Source organism: Ambystoma mexicanum, chromosome 4p (genome assembly GCF_040938575.1).
Source record: "Ambystoma mexicanum isolate Mex_15411 chromosome 4p, UKY_AmexF1_1, whole genome shotgun sequence".
NCBI lineage: Eukaryota > Metazoa > Chordata > Amphibia > Caudata > Ambystomatidae > Ambystoma > Ambystoma mexicanum.
The window spans coordinates 43,639,874-43,657,104 of record NC_090927.1 but is presented as its reverse complement, the minus strand read 5'-3'; the positions used below and the strand labels follow the sequence as shown (position 1 = coordinate 43,657,104).

General features: G+C 46.3%; 1 protein-coding gene across 2 annotated transcripts in view; it reads left to right on the top strand.

The window, feature by feature from the left end:
- Window positions 1–12,096: 12,096 nt before the first annotated feature.
- LOC138452948 (zinc finger protein 84-like) overlaps window positions 12,097–17,231 on the top strand; it is a 156,121-nt gene continuing 150,986 nt past the window's right edge. For both annotated transcript variants that reach the window (XM_069605319.1, XM_069605318.1), the window contains exon 1: window positions 12,097–12,340. The gene's annotated coding sequence lies outside the window, so the exon portion shown is untranslated. The remainder of the gene's footprint in view (window positions 12,341–17,231) is intronic.

The window sequence follows — 17,231 nt, the reverse complement described above, 5'->3', positions numbered from 1 at the left end:
TACTACGAGGTCCCTTTGCGGGTTGGGGGATTTAACGCCTGCTTTTTGCAGGCGTTAAAAACCAACCCGCAAAGGGACCAGGGAGCTAATTACGGTACCGCAATTTGCGGTACCGTAATTAGCGCCTTCCCCATTCCCATTGTGCCCTATGGGCCAAAAATGGGAATGGGGAAGGGCAATGGTGGAAGGGGGAATTACCGCCCCGCCAACCTTGGAATGGGGCGGTAATTCCCCTTTCCACCAAGGCGGTGCCGGTATTTTACCGGCATGAACCGGTTCTCCACCATCCGTGTAATGAGGCCCTTTATCTCACGCGGAAACCAAGCAGCAGACCATGAAGTGAAAATCGCTGCATGTTCAGAAGATATAATGACCTTTGAAACACCCGAGGTTAAAGAAAGAATGGTTGTGTTGATGAATGTGACTGAAAAATAGTGATTTGTCAAGAACACAGTTAATGGAAATTCAGGGGGAAGCACCCCAAGATGAGAAGGACTTGTGGACAAGAGGAGGGTGTTCTTTAAACCCCTCTGAAGCATTGTGGTGACAAGACAGCACTGGTAAACCGGTGATGCCTGTAGTCTTATCAAGGGTGGCGCTGGAACAGCTACACTACCCTGCGCACATAACTAGAGAGAATCTTGCTGCAACTATTGCTGAAGATTGGTTTGTACCAAATCTCTTAGAGCATGTCGCATTCTTTATGACAAATTGTATAGTCTGTCAACAGTTTACTGTTGGGCATACACTGCGCACAGCTAGGGGGGGTCATTCCAAGACCCATTGGCCCCTTTCAGCATTTGCATATCAACTATGTCGATATCATTCACTTATGCAATGGCTACAGATATATAATTGTTGTAGTCTGTCCTTTCTCAAGGTGGATTGCAGCAGGTCCCTGCACACACCCAGATTCTACCTCTGCAGCTAAATTTCTAGTACGAGAAGTGTTTCCCAGATGGGGAGTGTGCGAAGTGATGAGATCAGATAATGGCCCGCACTTTGTTAATCATACATTCCAGCAGATCAGCTTGTTGCTTGGTATAAAGCAGAAGTTTACCTCGGCTTATCATCCGCAAGGAAATGGGATCTGTGAGAAGCTCAATGGCTTGCTTAAAGAAAGGATAGCCAAGTTGAAGCTTACTCTGAAGAAAGAGTGGTCGCATTGCCTACCACTGGCATTGTATGCTTTAAGGAACCAACCAGGTTCTGACCACCATCTCACCCCTCACAAAATTGTAACTGGAAGGCGGATGAGAACAACCCTAATGCCTCCATCTAGAGTTAGAAGTGATGCTCATCAGACCGCAGACTTATTTGGGATGGAGATACAAGAATATTTGAACTGTATGACTTCCAGTATTTCTGTCATTTCAGGACAGCTGCAGAGACAAGGGTGCAGGGCAGTACAGAACACAGAAGGAGATGCTTCAACAAATCAATCTGAAAAGTTATGCCTTCCAAAATTATTTGCTGGAGATGCGGTCCTAGTTCGTAACCATACGAGAAAAAGGTGGGATGAAACTCGCTTTTGTGGTCCTTTCATTGTAGAAGACATCACGCCATCTGCTGTCAAAGTGCAAGGCAGGAGTGCTTCTGGGAGACATCAAAATCTTCACTAGAGAAACTCTTCTGCTCTCCGTACCCCACCGCGAGACAAGAGAAGCAAGTACAAGCACGTGCAGATTAGATCTATGACGAGGAAGAAGGATGCAGAAGCTGACAAATAAATAGAGAAAAAACTTTGCTGGACTGTGGCTTGGTTCCAGATACTATTTTTAAGCCATTTTTGAAAGAGTTAAGAAAAGCTGATTTGGACACTCTGGGGTCATTACGAGTTTGGAGGTAGCCATGGCGCTAATAACCCGGGTCCGGGCTCACTGAATGGGGACTTACCGGGTCATACCAACCTTGGAGGACCCGGTAAGTCCCCATTCAGTAAACCATTCCCCATTCCCATTTGAGCCCATATAGGCCTCAATGGGAATGGGGAAGGAGCCAATAACGGGCCCGCTAATAGCGGGCCAGTTATTTGCTCCAAGGTCCCTTAACGGGTCCCGCTAAGAACGGCTGATCAGACCAGCCGTTCCTGCTGGGACCCGCTAAGGGACCTCGGAATATGGCGGTAGGGGCTTAACGACACCGCCATCCTTAACGGTGCTGTTAAGCCCCTACCACCATACTCGTAATTACCCCCTCTGTGCTGTTATTTCAGGTGTTTGTTTAAAGCCAAAGAGGAGCTTGTTAAAGACTTTGGACTGAGGCATGCTTAAGCCTTGATAAGAAGAGAAATATGCCAAACTTTGATTGAGGCTTTGATAATTGGAAGCGAGTGCAGTATACTGATTCCTTTTATACCGAGTTCCTGTTTGGATTCATTTATGGTGCTACCCAATGACAACGTTCGGGAAGTCATTCTTGCTTATTTTGAGATCGTATTGTGTGTCTTTCCTTCACTGGTGGGGAGAACTAGTAGCGTTTCAGATTTTTTGCAAGATCCTAAAAATAGCCCTATCATAAAAAGACTGCTTGCAGTTATTACTGAACAGATGTTGCAACTACCATAGTTCAGTGGAAGTAGCACAGATGCCCCTCTCAACTGATGCAATTCGCAGACTTGTCATAAGAGTTTTCTTTCGTCTAATTGAAGAATATCCACACCTCGTTGGTCGGCGCACAGATGTGCGTATCCTTCATAAGGGATTCTAGAAACACTGCAAGATTGAATGAGATCTGGGAAGGAATTGTAATACAAGCAAGGGAATACTCCAAGAGAACCCACAAGACAGTGGTGTGAAACTTTCCTTCGAGGGACAGATCAAAGGATTTTCTTTTTGTGTCTTAAAAAAGTTAATCATGACGTGTGGACTTAAGCAGATTTGAGGAATTGACTGGGAGCTTGTGCACGTCGTAAAACGAGTTTAAATATTGGGAGCCGTTTTCTACGTGCTAAAGACATTTCTAAGTCGCATGATAAAAAACTGGTTCCAGAGAGGAGGTCAAGAGATTGTTCCTAACATTTAATAAGTAAACAAGTGAAGCAAGGAAGAAATTGCCGAAGCAAAACAACTGTTTTGAGAAAGTGTACAATACTGATGTATTAAAAAAGAATACTTTTTCTTCCTTAGGTGATATGATGGGAGGCATGAACAGGAACATAGTTATGCCTGATATGGAAAGAGGTTTACTATGTCCACAAAATAGATGTTTCACAACCTATTTGTGCTTCATTTATGGTTGTATGTTATTCATAATTATATTACTCCCACTCACGGTTCGCACATCCTACTATCTAGACATACATGGAGCTAAGACTCAAGTGACTGTTCCTAAGAAAGAGGAAGAAGTTATTGTGGCAACTACTAGGTACCCGAGTTATTCCTGTTCCAAAGAAAGACGACCAGTTATGCAAGGTTGAGATAAGTACCATTAGTAATCACTCAAATACAAGGAAGGTTATAGAAATCTTGATTGAACACAAAAAACAGGCTTGGCCAGATGTGCAAGTCAAAGATTTGCCAGATAAAGTGCCTACACTGATGTTGCATGGAGACATACCTGATTCCGTGATACCAGACCCAAAGATAACTCCCAGAAAGCAGACATATACGGAGCTTCTGCAAGGCTTTTTTATGCCTAAACAGATAACTGAGCAAGTGAGACATTCTGAATTTCCTCCCGTTCAAGGAACATTGATAGATGTAGCCCGTCCATTGATAAATGTGCCTATTATTGATCCAGAAAAAAGAGGTTATGCTGGGATGCTTCATGATATGATTGTAGAAGGTCACGTGAAGAAAAACAGAAATAAAAGAAATACTCAAGAAGATGATTTCGAGCTAAATGACTATCTGGACAGTACAGCTAATTTGGAAAATAACATTTGGTACCAGCATATCAAAGAAGTAGGAAGAAGGACCTTGGACGAGGAATGCTTTGTGTGTGCACGCTTGCCATACAGTATGGGAAAATCTAAAATCTTCATAGCTATTGAAATAGACGTCCAGAACATTGTCTTTTACATATAGCACTTTGCAAAACCAGAGGCCAGTTTATGGTTCGAGATGCCTACCTCAAATGGGCAACTTAATGGACAGATCCAGATGAAGATGACTATGTGCAAGATACAAAGACAAGAAACAGAGCCCACACAAAGAATCATGTGATCAGATATGAAAAGCCTGGAGTAAAAGGAGCTGAAATCAGATGGGAGGTCAACAAGAAGCTTGACAGTCCAGGAAAAACTGAGGAAAACATCAAGCATTGGAAGAACAGATGCCAAATGCAGATATGGGGATCTGTGTTGTCTCCAGACGGAAGGGAAGAAGGAGTGGTTATTTGCAGAGCATGGATGGTGTATGATACGTCCTGAATCGATTGTTTGGAATGTGCAGGTGGAATGTAAGCCCCTGTGGAAAAGCATTGCCAAGCTACTGACATGGGTCGAAGACAGAGAAGGGCCCTTGCAAATAGTACCATTGGAATATTCAAAGTTGCGCTTCAGAAATAATGGCACTAGAAAAGTTGGGGAGAATCAGAGCTGTAACAGAATCTTTGATGCACCAAGAATGAACATTGGCACTGCAGTAATCATGGATCATTATTGGGCTTGTGGAGCCAGAGCTTACATCAGATTGCCTGCAGACTGGGGAGGAATATGCACAATGGTGAAAGTCCATGTTCCAGCTTTAGTGATTCCAAAAAGTGATTTGCACATTGACAATTTCCCGAAAGCAGATGCTCACCTGAGGAAGAGGCGATCTGTGGAACTGATTAAGAGAATGAAGAGAGAAAATTAATTCTCAGCTAAGTCAATAGAAGCTTTTGATGCCATACCATATGAGCATAGGCTGTTTAGCCAGACCTCATCTGTGTTTTCACTGATCTTTATGCCAAGTAGCCAGGTTTGAGCAAATACTCTAAGTGGCTTTACCTTACCAGGTGGGAATTGCTGCAGACAATTAACACTACAATAAAGGGATTCAGCGCAATCAGAGAAGAGATGAGAGCCATAAGACTGATGACTCTTCAGAACAGATACGTTCTTGATATGATTACAGCAATGGATGGAGGTGTTTGTGCAAAAATCGGATAATCATGTTGCACATTTATACCCTCCCACGATGACGAGAATGGAACCTTGATGAACGTCAAAAGCATGCTGACAATGTTGACGAAGCTCCATGTTCAGATGATAGATGAAGACATTATTGATGACAGCTGGTTTCGAGCACTCTTCTCTTGGGTTCCGCAATGGATGGCAGACATGTTCAAGTTCCTTTGAGCCCTGATCGTGTTGATATTGCTTGGATTTTGTGTGATCAAGATGATAATCTCACAATGTAAGAAGACAGCAAAGAAAGCAATAGGAATGAAGATCATGATCGATGTTGAAAAAGGATGGGAGCCCAAAGATCTGACAGATGAAGGGATCAGAGACTTTGTGAAAACTAGCATTCATGCACCTGAAGGAACAAAGTCCTGTATCCGAAGAAAATTGATCTATTGCAGTCCAAGTGGACAATGTCAACTCATGACATGGAATAAAGATGAGCATGTGAAAACAGCAGGATGCCTGAAGGGAGTCATAAAGATATGGGCCCCAAAGAAACTATCTTTCAGGCCAAGATGTTTTGATGCAAAGAATGATGCAAAGGTGGTCGATGAATCGCCCAAACGGGGGAGTGCAGAGAAGGAGCCAAGTACCCCTACCTGAACCGAACCGCCCATTTCATCTATAGATTGGAATCCGAAGAATGAGACGTATACAGAACAGTTGAATCGACAAAGAGCAGAGTATGGACTCAGTCCAGTACCATTGAAAGGTCCAGTACCTAAGAGGATCTGGGAGCCAAGGTTTACATTAAGAAAACCATACCCGCATCCAAGAAAATATGATGATCTTTTGAATGAAATACCTGAAGAAGCAGAGCCAATCCAAGGCAAGGATGAATGGTAATGTTCTTTACCATTGCCAGTATATGCTTTGTGAAGCTGAAATGATGAACACAGAAGATGCAGTGACTAGAGAATGTGAATATTCTATAAGGCATCAAGAAAGTATCAAGGATAAGTGACATCTTGGGATCAAGGTGAAGATGCTTATGCCACAAGACTGATGGAGATATCAAGTTGTTTTATACGTGTACAGACACAGAAGAAATGCAAGAAGCAAAGTAATCGTGAAGCTAGCTCAAAGCTTATAGTTTAATAGACTGCAGCAAGCGCCAAACAAATGTATACATATAGGAATAACAGAACTGTGAATGGTCTTCCATTACGTGTTATAGCAGGCTGGACATTGCAAAAGGCCTCAATTTAGTGTGTCGCAGTAAAAAAGCAGAAATTGAACGAGTGAACTTCAGAAAGGCAAGGCTGAACGAGCCAAGAAATTAAAGTCTTACCAAAATGGAGCAAACTGACTTTGGATACAAATCGTGTGAAAGAACAAACACTCCTGTCCAGAAGGCACAAACATTACAAGTAAGACTTGAGAGGTCTATTGGAAAATAATATTAAATACACAAATAAGCTTGAATGTTGTGGTCTCTAGTCACATGGAAGCATTAAGTTGGATGAACAAGATGATCACACCTACGCAGTGAGGCAGACTGTGTGCCTGACTCCTTAATTTTCGCAGAGCTAAGAACAAGTCCAAGGCTAACTTCAAACACACTAATTGCCAGTGAACTACTGAGGTGATGATGGATTGGGATGCTGGGTGGTGGGAGCAAGGTTAAGGCGAACCCATCTATCTTACTACATTCGCATACCAGTTATAGAGTACGATTAAATAAGGAGGGTGCTCTTACTGAACCTTTCCATCTAAAATTGGGTTGAAACAGGGCTGCACACTGGCGGCTGTCTTATTTAACCTATATATATGTGATGTAGAGGATTGTTGGGCTAATGAAATTATCTACCCGATTAAGCTAGGATGTCTTAAAATCAATTATATTGGCTTTGCGGATGATATCTTAATTTTAGACAAAACCCCCTTTGGTCTACAAAATAAGATTAATGCGTTTAATAACTTTGCTGTCTCTCATAACTTAAGAGTAAATCATTCTAAATCATCGATTATTGTATTATGTGATGGGAAAAAAAAACAGTGCTCTTATAATTGGTCGATTGATGGAAGATATATCGAAATAGCATCTGAGATCAAATATCTGGGTTATCCTTTGACTGATGATTTTTCCAAATCCTGGTGGCGGGAAAAAATACACACTAGAACCAAACCATTGATATCTCAAATGCGTATAATTATGGCAAAATATTGTGAATTTTCACTTTTGCCTATTATACAGTTTTATCTCCTAAAAATTGAACCAATAATTATTTACCTAACTGACATATGCCTATATGAGGTCGATGATATATTGGATACAGTTCAAGGGACAATATGGAAAAAGGTACTTGGCCTGCCTCTTGCTATACCGAATGACATCGTTCGACATGAATTAGGCCTCTTACCACTATCTGCCAAAAGAAACCTGCGATTGTTGAACAATTATGCTAAAATACTTGACCCTCCGAGCAATTCTCTTTATGTAGACCTAAAAAACCTGCTGGAAATAGGGAATGTGAGATCAATAAATGTTTATGCGGAAAAAATGAATGATCTAATGTCAATACTGGGAATTCTAAAAGAAGACTTAATATTGGGACTACCAAGTTGTAAACGAAAATTGCACTTATTTTATTGGTGCTGTCAAGCAGACAGAATAGGGCGTTATAGTTCTTATTATGAATATGCCCAGTATAGAAGAAAGTGGGGGGAGAGGTCGAAATATATTACACAATTTCCATCCTCTGTTGCTCGAAGGTTATATCTTCGCTTCAAACTTAACTTGTATCATACCAATGAAAAGTTATATCAATGGGGGAAATGTGATGTAAAGTTCATGTCTGGCTCATGTCGATTCTGCAATAATTCAAAGGTTTTGGAGACTCTAAAACATCTAGTAATATATTGTACATTTTTTGAAGACCTACGTCAAGACAGGTTTGCTAATTTTTTGGATTCTGGTATAATTCTATCTCGTGAAGTACTATGGCAAAAATGTATGAATGGCAATAGTACCAAACTTATTATTAGACTAACACAGATTTTAACAAATATTGATATTAAATTAAATGAACTAAATTGTGATATGTAAAAAGAGAAGGGGAACAGAATGCATATAAGCTTTAAAGGATATTAATTGTTCTAAATTATTGTTTTATATGTGTAACAGTAATTTATAGGAAACTTACTGATTAATGTGTGATTCTTTTCAAATTGTTTTTATTATATGATAAATTATGTACCAAATTTGTAAAGGTTTTTTACCATATACAAATAAAAATAAAAAAAAATAAAAATAAGGCGAACCCATCAGCACATGCATGGCCAGTCTGTGTGCTGCTAACATAATTGGAAAAACACTGTAGAGGGTAGAGTGCCAACCAATTGTAGAAGACCTGTGTATTCAGGGGTCCTATAGTTATGTAACCAATGGGATGTTGAGTATTTAGTGACATTCATAGTGGTCACTTTTAGAGGGAGGGCTTAGTTGCCCCACCTGATGCTAAGTAACCAATTATATCTTATACTTTTTTAGACTAGTATGGATCATATATTTAGATATCCATGAATGGCCTATCCCAGTTACTCTTAGTTTTTGTAGTTTGACACGTACGTCAGACGTCAACGGTGATGAATTTTGTGCATTAAGTCTCCGCTTTTTATTAAATACGTTGAGTTGAAGATCGAGCAATTTCATTGATGTTTGTTATGCTCCCTGTTTTAGAGAATTGATATTAAAACAGTCTTCCTGTTTGTCAACTTTCTGAGTCGCCTCTATTATTCGACGTATGAGTAAGGTCTGCATCCCCATCCATCTCAAGGGTAATTGCTACTCATCAAAGGAGCTGGGCTATCCAGTTCACAACTATCCAAAAGCAGGTAAATGTGGAGCAAGTACGAGTCTCTTCACTCCCAATGTCTGAGGTCAGTCAAGGCAAAGACTAGGCGAAAAGCCAAGTTTTAAGGGCTTCCCTGAACGCCCAATGAGAGTTTTCTACTCTTAGCATGGGTGGGTGGTGATGGGGAGCCAGCGAGATCGCTGCTACTGGGAAACTAGCACCTCGTCCTCTGATACGTTTGAACTTCGGCAGTGTGATACAGTGGATATGGGTAGACCTTACTGGCCTAGTATGGTTGGTTCTGACGTTTTTCTGGGCCAGATACTCGGGGTGCTGTGTTCAGGAGGCATTTGTTAGTAATGGTAAGGATTTTGAAGTTAATCCTTTCCTTGGTTGGCCTCCAGTGTGCTTTCTTTCTTGCTGCGGAAATATGATCCTTTTGGAGATGTTGAGTGCAGAGCGAAGCACATTGTTTTGGATTAGCAGCATTTTACAGATATTTTCTTAGATGTGCCTGCAAAGAGGACATTGTAATAGGTATTGCTCCAGTATTGAACGTGCGCTGGTGAGGCAACTAGTCGGTATCAGGAATTGTCTGGCTGCGTTAAGAAGTTTGGCTGTGTATGTCGCTGAGGAGGCAATTGAATTGATTTGTTTTGTGAAAGAGAGGGTGGCATCTAAGTGGGCTCCCAGGGTTTTCATGGACGCTGAGATCGGGATTTTAATGCCATCGGTCAAGAACGAGGAGTATTGGGGGGAGAGTTTCTTTAGCATATCTTGAGATCCCCACCACAAGGATCTCAGTTATATTGTAGTTTAGACAAAGATGGTTCTCAGCCATCCAGGTTTGTATGGTTGAGTAGATTTTGTTGATGTTCATAGGATCCTGACAGGGAGAGGAGGATTTGGCTGCATAGAATATATGTAATTGTAATTGCATAGAATTTATTGCACATCATCCACACTATAAAAAGTATATATAGCTTGTTACAGAGAGTTTGTTCCATGATATTCTGGTCATATGCAGGATTACAGTAGAAGGCTATTGGTATCCCCAAGGATGGAGACTGAGGGAAGGAGTGCTTTCTTTGTCTGAGACACAAGAATAAGACATTAGTGGCCCGTCAAGAAGTTAAGGCAGGAGCATTTAGTCACAGAAAGTTTCGCCCCCAATGGCCATTTGCAAACATGGCCATTTTAATCGTACTTGATGTATACTGATCTGGAAAGACGCAGGGCTGAGTCTGCCGCAGATTGCTGGAGTCAGAGATCTACAGGATGCACACAAATCACAACTTGCTGCGCTATCTAGACCAGTGCGTTTACAGGGTTGCCAGAAAAGGAAACCCATGTCTAGCCAAAATGGAGTTTGGAACCCAACCTGCACCTAGATTTTCTGTGTAAAATGATTCCTATTCATCTAACACCACTTATTTAGGATTGTATATATAAAACTAAAAGAACATTTGACTGTTGACATAAAGTACATCTGCCACCCTCTGCGAGGACTCATCCCGCGAGGTCTCTTGCCCCACGAGATTGCATGTGAAGCGCGCAAAGGAACATAGAAGCGCTAGACGTGGAGCGGACAGCAAGGGCTACAGTTGTGCCCTAGCCCTCCTCCTGAGGTGAGGCCTGAAGCCTCCATCAAGCACCCACACACACCCTGGTGCTGTGGACCCCAATAAAGAGCGTGAATAGTCGTGCCTCCTCCTGAGGTGAGGCCTGAAGCATCCATCAAGCACCCACACACACCCTGGTGCTGTGGACCCCAATAAAGAGCGTGAATAGTCGTGCCTCCTCCTGAGGTGAGGCCTGAAGCATCCATCAAGCACCCACACACACCCTGGTGCTGTGGACCCCAATAAAGAGCGTGAATAGTCGTGCCTCCTCCTGAGGTGAGGCCTGAAGCCTCCATCAAGCACCCACACACACCCTGGTGCTGTGGACCCCAATAAAGAGCGTGATCCATGGCTGCTAGATGGAGCCTCGTGGGAGCTCCTGTAAATAAGTGAAGACAATAAGCCAGAGACTGTTACATCAGAGTGCAGTGAAGCCAACTATTCACTGACCTATCGAGGACTTAGCTGGGAGCACAGCCATGCCTCAGCATGCTGCAGGGGGCACATAGCACTCCTTCTCTTCCTTCATCCTGGTGCCCTGTGCTCATTCCCACGTCAAGCTGCCCTCCCCTCGTGGGAATAAACACATCTTTAGAGGGGGCTTTATTTATCCACTTCAACAGCTGTGCAAAGGGCCACATGTGTTTCCAGTTAAGTGATGCCGTTTTGCAGCGCCTCCCCTGCCCCACCCCGCCCCACTGGAGGCTGGGGGGGGGGGGGCACCTGCTCCCCGGAGCTGCGCTGAATCTAAACGGGGCTCGACGTTCTAACCCTTCAGCCCTTTAAAATGAAGACCAACTAGAGTTCCACTGCACCAAGCGCCAACCCGCACACGTTTCTTGGGCGCCGCGATTGAGCGGGAAATGGCGCAATCTGGCAACGCCGCGTTTATCTGTTTACGTCGCGACGCGCTGGTACTCGCCTGGCGGTTATGATGATCCGCGTTCTAGTACCGGCCGGGCGGTATCTCGGCGCGTGCGCACGCCCTTCAAGTTCCGGTTCCGTCACCGAGAGCGTGCGCAGATGTCACCAGTGAATGGATTAGGATTTGTCACTCAGAGCCTGCGCAGAGGCCATCAGTGAATGGACTAGTATTCTCTCTGAGAACTTGCGCAGATGTCACCCGTGAATAGACTAGTATTATCACTCAGGGCATGCGCAGATGCCATCAGTGAATGGAATAGTATTCTCTCTGAGAACTTGCGCAGATGTCACCCGTGAATAGACTAGTATTATCACTCAGGGCATGCACAGATGCCATCAGTGAATGGAATAGTATTCTCGCTGAGAACGTGCGCAGATGTCACCAGTGAATAGACTAGTATTATCACTCAGGACATGCGCAGAGCCATCAGTGAATTGATTAGTATTCTCTCTGAGAGCATGCGCAGAGAACAACAGTGAATGGATTAGAACTGTCTCTGAGAACACGCATTACCTCCACGTCCACTCTTCCTCGTCCCAGTACTTACTTCATGAGGCACCCGCCTCCGACACAGGACCTTCTTCTATTTCTTTAAATCCCTATAACTCCTCCCCCACATCCATGTCACTCAGTTTAAATTTTTCCTGCCTCCGGCAGGTTGGACTTTTTCTTCCCGGTGCGGGGCACCAGGGAGCACCGATTGCTGGCCCCCTGGGGGGGGCTGTGTGGCGGGGCCCTCGGCTCCCTCAGGTGCGGCACTGCTCCTGGGCCCCCTGCGGGGCTTGGGGTCACAGTTGAGCTGGATTGCCTCGCTCGGTTCTTTGCTGGGCTCCGGACCGCAGCGTGAGCATTGTGTCCCGGGTCCTGCACGGCCCGGGGGAAGGTAAGGAGAGGGGAGGACTGGGCTTGGTGTTTTTCCCCTCTCCTCCTGTTTTGGCCATCTTGATTCGACTTGGCAGTGTGGGCTAGCCTTCCCTTTTGTTGTGAGGCCTCTCTGCTTCTTGTTGTGGGGTGACAGTGGCAGAGAGTCTTTGGGAGTGCGGGGGCTCTGTTCTGTCGCGGGCATGTCACATACCACCCGCTCCTCAGACACACACAGCACAGGATGCACCGGATGTTGGCTGCATTATCTGGGGGAAGGTAAGGAGAGGGGAGGACTGTGCCAGATGTTTTCCCCTCTCTTGCTGGTATGGCCATTTTGACTCCTTCAACATGCCATTTTCCTCATGCTTTGTGTGCACATCTTTATTGGAAATGATGGCAAGCACTTGGCAGTATGGGCTAAGCCTTCCCTTTTGTTGTGAGGCCTCTCTGCTTCTTGTCGTGGGGTGACTGTGACAGAGTATTTGAAAGTGCGGGGGCTCTGTTCTGTCGCAGGCATGCCACATACCACCCGCTCCTCAGAGACACACGGCCCAGGATGCACCGGATGTCAGCTGCATTCTCTGGGGGAAGGTAAGGAGAGGGGAGGACTGTGCTTGATGTTTTCCCCTCTCTTGCTGGTATGGCCATCTTGACTCCTTTGAAAGGCCGTTACCTCGTGCTCTGTGTACACATCTTTATTGGAAATGATGGCAAGCACTTGGCAGTATGGGCTAGCCTTCCTTTTTTGTTGTGAGGACTCTCTCTGCTTCTTGTCGTGGGGTGACTGTGACAGAGTATTTGAAAGTGCGGGGCTCTGTTCTGTCACAGGCATGTCACATACCACCCGCTCCTCAGACACACACAGCCCAGTATGCACCGGATGTTGGCTGCATTCCTTGCGTGCTGCCTGTGAATACGGCGCAGATTTTGGACACATCTGCAAGCGGCCGGAAGGGTACCGGCCTGGTATAGTCTACACTTCGGGTTCGAGTCTCAGCGGTGCTGACTCGGTCCTTCATCCTTCCTAGACCGATGCATTGGAACGATTTAGAGCATGGGGCTACCAGCTACTGGATACAGGGCTCAAGCCACCTCTCAGTCATGTGGTGTGTTAGTGGTGTGTTTGGGTCTGTGCTAGCTATGGACGCAGACTCCTTGTCCTGTCCTCTTCCTCTAAACTGCGCAAGGGAAAGTCAAAGGAGTTGATTTGCTTTTCCCTTGTCCGGCATGGGATTATGGAAAATGATCATGGAAGTAACGGCCATGCAGGGGGTTCCCAGTGTCTCTTCTTTTAGGCCCTAGGTCCTCCGGTGCTGACGTGTTGCTTTCACGCCTCCTCTCAGACTTGTGGGAAGTGATAGGGCACATGGTGGCACATGTCTGTGCTTAGAGGGGTTCTCAGAGCCCCTGGTGCCGGTGGAGGGGGATGTCACTTCAGTGGGTTTTCCAGTATAGGCATACCTCAGGTAGGGGGTTGCCTTTGATGTCGGCTATCCGGGATGGATTGCTTTGCCCCGCTTTGTGACAGTACTCTGCCCTTTTGACGCCAGCCTGGTGGCTCCTCTGTCGGCTGAGGGGGCCATAGTCTGCTTGACTTCTGGCCTGTCCAGTATCTTCCTTTTGATAGGTCAAATCTTTTTGTGGGCTGACAAGCATGCTGTTATATTGTGGCGCAGGCCTGTTTCAACGTCCTGTGATTTCCCTCTGGTGCAAGTGCAGTAACTGGCGGTTTTCCCTGGCTCCTCGTCTCTATCTTCTCGGAGGTGTATGAGACCGGTGGGGTTCGGCTTCCTGGGTAATGGGCTCCTTCTGGAGGGGGTATCAGTTGCCGTTCCTGTCTCCTCCTGTCCAGGTTTGCATGGTTAGGACTTTGGTACCCAGCTCACGGTCCAAGTAGTTGGCCATGGGATCCGTTCTCTCCGAACGGTTGTTGTGGGTTACCGTCTTGCGCGTTCCTCTCCCTGTTCAGGGTCAAGTTTTCTACTTGCGGGTGTTCCTGGTCCCTATGCCTTCTAGGATGTGTCACCTGCTTATGGGTCTCAAGACCCTGCACTGCTTGTCCGGACGTCTGGGGAGAGCGTACTCTGGATGTTGTGCAGGGGGGGCGCTTGCTGGCTGTTCTGGGCTGGGTTCTCAGAAGGCAGTATGTCTCGACTCACCTGTTGCTGAAGTTACGGGGCACGTGGCGTCTTGCATGTTTTCCAGTTCCTTGAGCCTGTCTTCGGTTACGTCTCCTGGTGTCTTATACTCTCTCCCACTGGCTCCCGACATCTCGGCTTTCGTAGTTTTGTTTTCAGTGTCCCCAGCGCTGCGAGTGTCCCTGCTATGGTGGCGGGGGGTTTCAGGTCTACAGGCTGAGGTGTGCATGGTCCTTCCTCCTGTGACCTCTCCTACTACCAACACCAGCAGAAAGGGTATACATTGGGGGTCCTCTCAGCTCAAGGGTTGTGAGATCTGGGGAGAGCCGGTGATCATCCAATTGGCAAGAGTTGTGCCATTGTGCAAGCTCTGGTGTACTTCGAGGAGTTGCTGGACGGTCGGCGGTTTTTGGTCCGATCGGACAATACGACGGCCTTGGCATATGTGAACTGCAAAAGGGGTTCCGGCTGTTCCTTGAATGCTCTGGCAGCGCTGATAGGCACCTGGGAGGAATCTCATCTGTTGTATCTGCTGGCCTCACGTATCAGAAGGGTGGACAATGTTCAAGCGGATCTTCTCAGATGCCGGTTTTCACTCCTCTGCAGAACTGGTCCTGTTGGCCCAGGTCTTTGCGGTGACCTGTGTCAGATTAGGGTCCTTGGTTCTAGACCTGTTTGCATCCCCGGCCTCAGCAGAAGTTCCCCTCTTCTGCTCTCGGTTTCAGGTTGAGGGGATTGGGGGATGGACGCCCTCTCTGTACAGTGGCCTTGGGGTTTTCCTTTATGCCTTTCCGCCTATTCCCCTTCTGCCCCGGGTGGTTTGGCGCATCTGAGTGTCCAGGGTGACTGTGTTGTTGTTAGCTCTGTTCTGGTGCCGCCGGAGTTGGCTCCCCTCTCTGTTGGAGCTTCGTTCCTAGGAACCTTGACTGGTTCCGAGGTGGCCGTGTCCCCTTCAAGGGGATCTGCGGTTAGAATTCCACCGGATGCAATGGGCGGTGTGGCTATTGCTCAGTCTAGGTTGATATCTCAGGGGGTCTCAGATCCTGTAGTTGAGTCCAAATGGATGCTATTAGACCCTCCACTCTGAAGGTGTTAGGCAGACATTGGGGCCATTTCCGAGACTGGTATGGGCAGTCTGGGATCCCTCCCCTGCGTTCTGGCCTCTGCTATCCTTCGGTTCCTCCAGGAGGGGTTTTGACAGGGGCCTGGCAGTTTTTCCAGGCTTCGCTCTCAGCGGGCCTCCATGAAATTCCTTTTGAGGGACTCTGACGGTCACTTGGATGGGGAGGTGTTGGTGGGGAAGTTGATTCAGGGTTTTTCTTCTTCCCTTCCTTGTGCTGATAAAGGGTTTTCCTTTTGGGATCTCCCTCTTGTATTACGGTTCCTTCACGGGCCTCCTTTTGAGCCCATTTCCGAGATTGATATCAAACATCTTACACTGAAATCTGCTTTTCTTATTGCCCTCACTTCTGCCCGTAGGCTTGGGGAGATTGGGGCTCTCTTATGTCACGCTCCTTTCCTGAGGGTGCTGCCAGACTCGGTGGTGCTGGGGTGTGGTCCGAAGTTTCTCCCTTAAATTGTCTCTCGGGTTTCACACCTCTCAGGGTCTGGTTCTCCCTGTCTTCTTTCATGATCCAAGAACGCCGGAGGAGGTGGCTTGGCTTAACATTATGTCCGGCGGGACGTGTTAGAGTATTTGGCTTGGTTTGCTTTTTCCACCAATCTGATAGTCTTCTGATTGCTTGTGGTCTGGCTGGGGCTGGGCATAACGCATCTGTGGTTTCCATTTTCCGGTGGTTCCGGGTTGTGATCTCTAGGGCCTATGTGGCTTCTGGCCTGCCTGTGCCTGCGCACAATCAGGGGCGGTCTACCAGGGGTTTCGCGGCTTCCTGGCCCGATGTAAGGAGGGTTTTTCTCTGCAAGAGATTTGTATGGCTGCCGCCTTGGCTGGTCTAGGCATTTTTCATCAATCGCTATGGGTTGAGTTTCTCCCACTCGGGGGTTGGTTCCTTCGTGGTTGGAGTTTTTGTCTGTGGGGATGTGATTTAAGAGTTATTGTGGGTGTGTTTTGCTGCACTGTTTTTGGCTCTGTCTCATTGGGACCTTTTCCCCGTTGATGCTTTGGTATACCTCATGAAGTAAGTACTGGGACGAGGAAGAGTGGACGTGGAGGTAATGCTCTGATTACTTACCGGTAATCTTCATTACTCCTAGTCCTACTCTTCCTCGTCACAGTACTGACGACCCTCCTCACCCTCCCTGCGGGGAAGGTCCCATGCTCCGGCTTGGTAATATGAAACTGAGTGACATGGATGTGGGGGAGGAGTTATAGGGATTTAAAGAAATAGAAGAAGGTCCTGTGTCGGAGGCGGGTGCCTCATGAAGTAAGTACTGTGACGAGGAAGAGTAGGACTAGGAGTAATGAAGATTACCGGTAAGTAATCAGAGCATTGATGGCACCAGCGAATGGATTCGTGTTTTTTTTCCAGAGCATGCGCAGATGCCAACCCTCACGCCTCATCTTGTTCTAAGAGCATGCGCAGATGTCACAAGTCAATGGTGTTATGTTTTTTCTCAATGCGTGCACAAATGCCTCCGGTGAATGGCCAGCGGCTTTCAGAGCATGCGCAGATGTCACCAGCGAATGGGCAACAGCTGTAAGAGCATGCGCAAATGTCAGCAGCGAATGGTAACTGGCTTTAAGAGCATGCGCAGATGTCACCGGCGAATGGGCACCGGCTTTAAGAGCATGCGCAGATGTCACCGACGAAT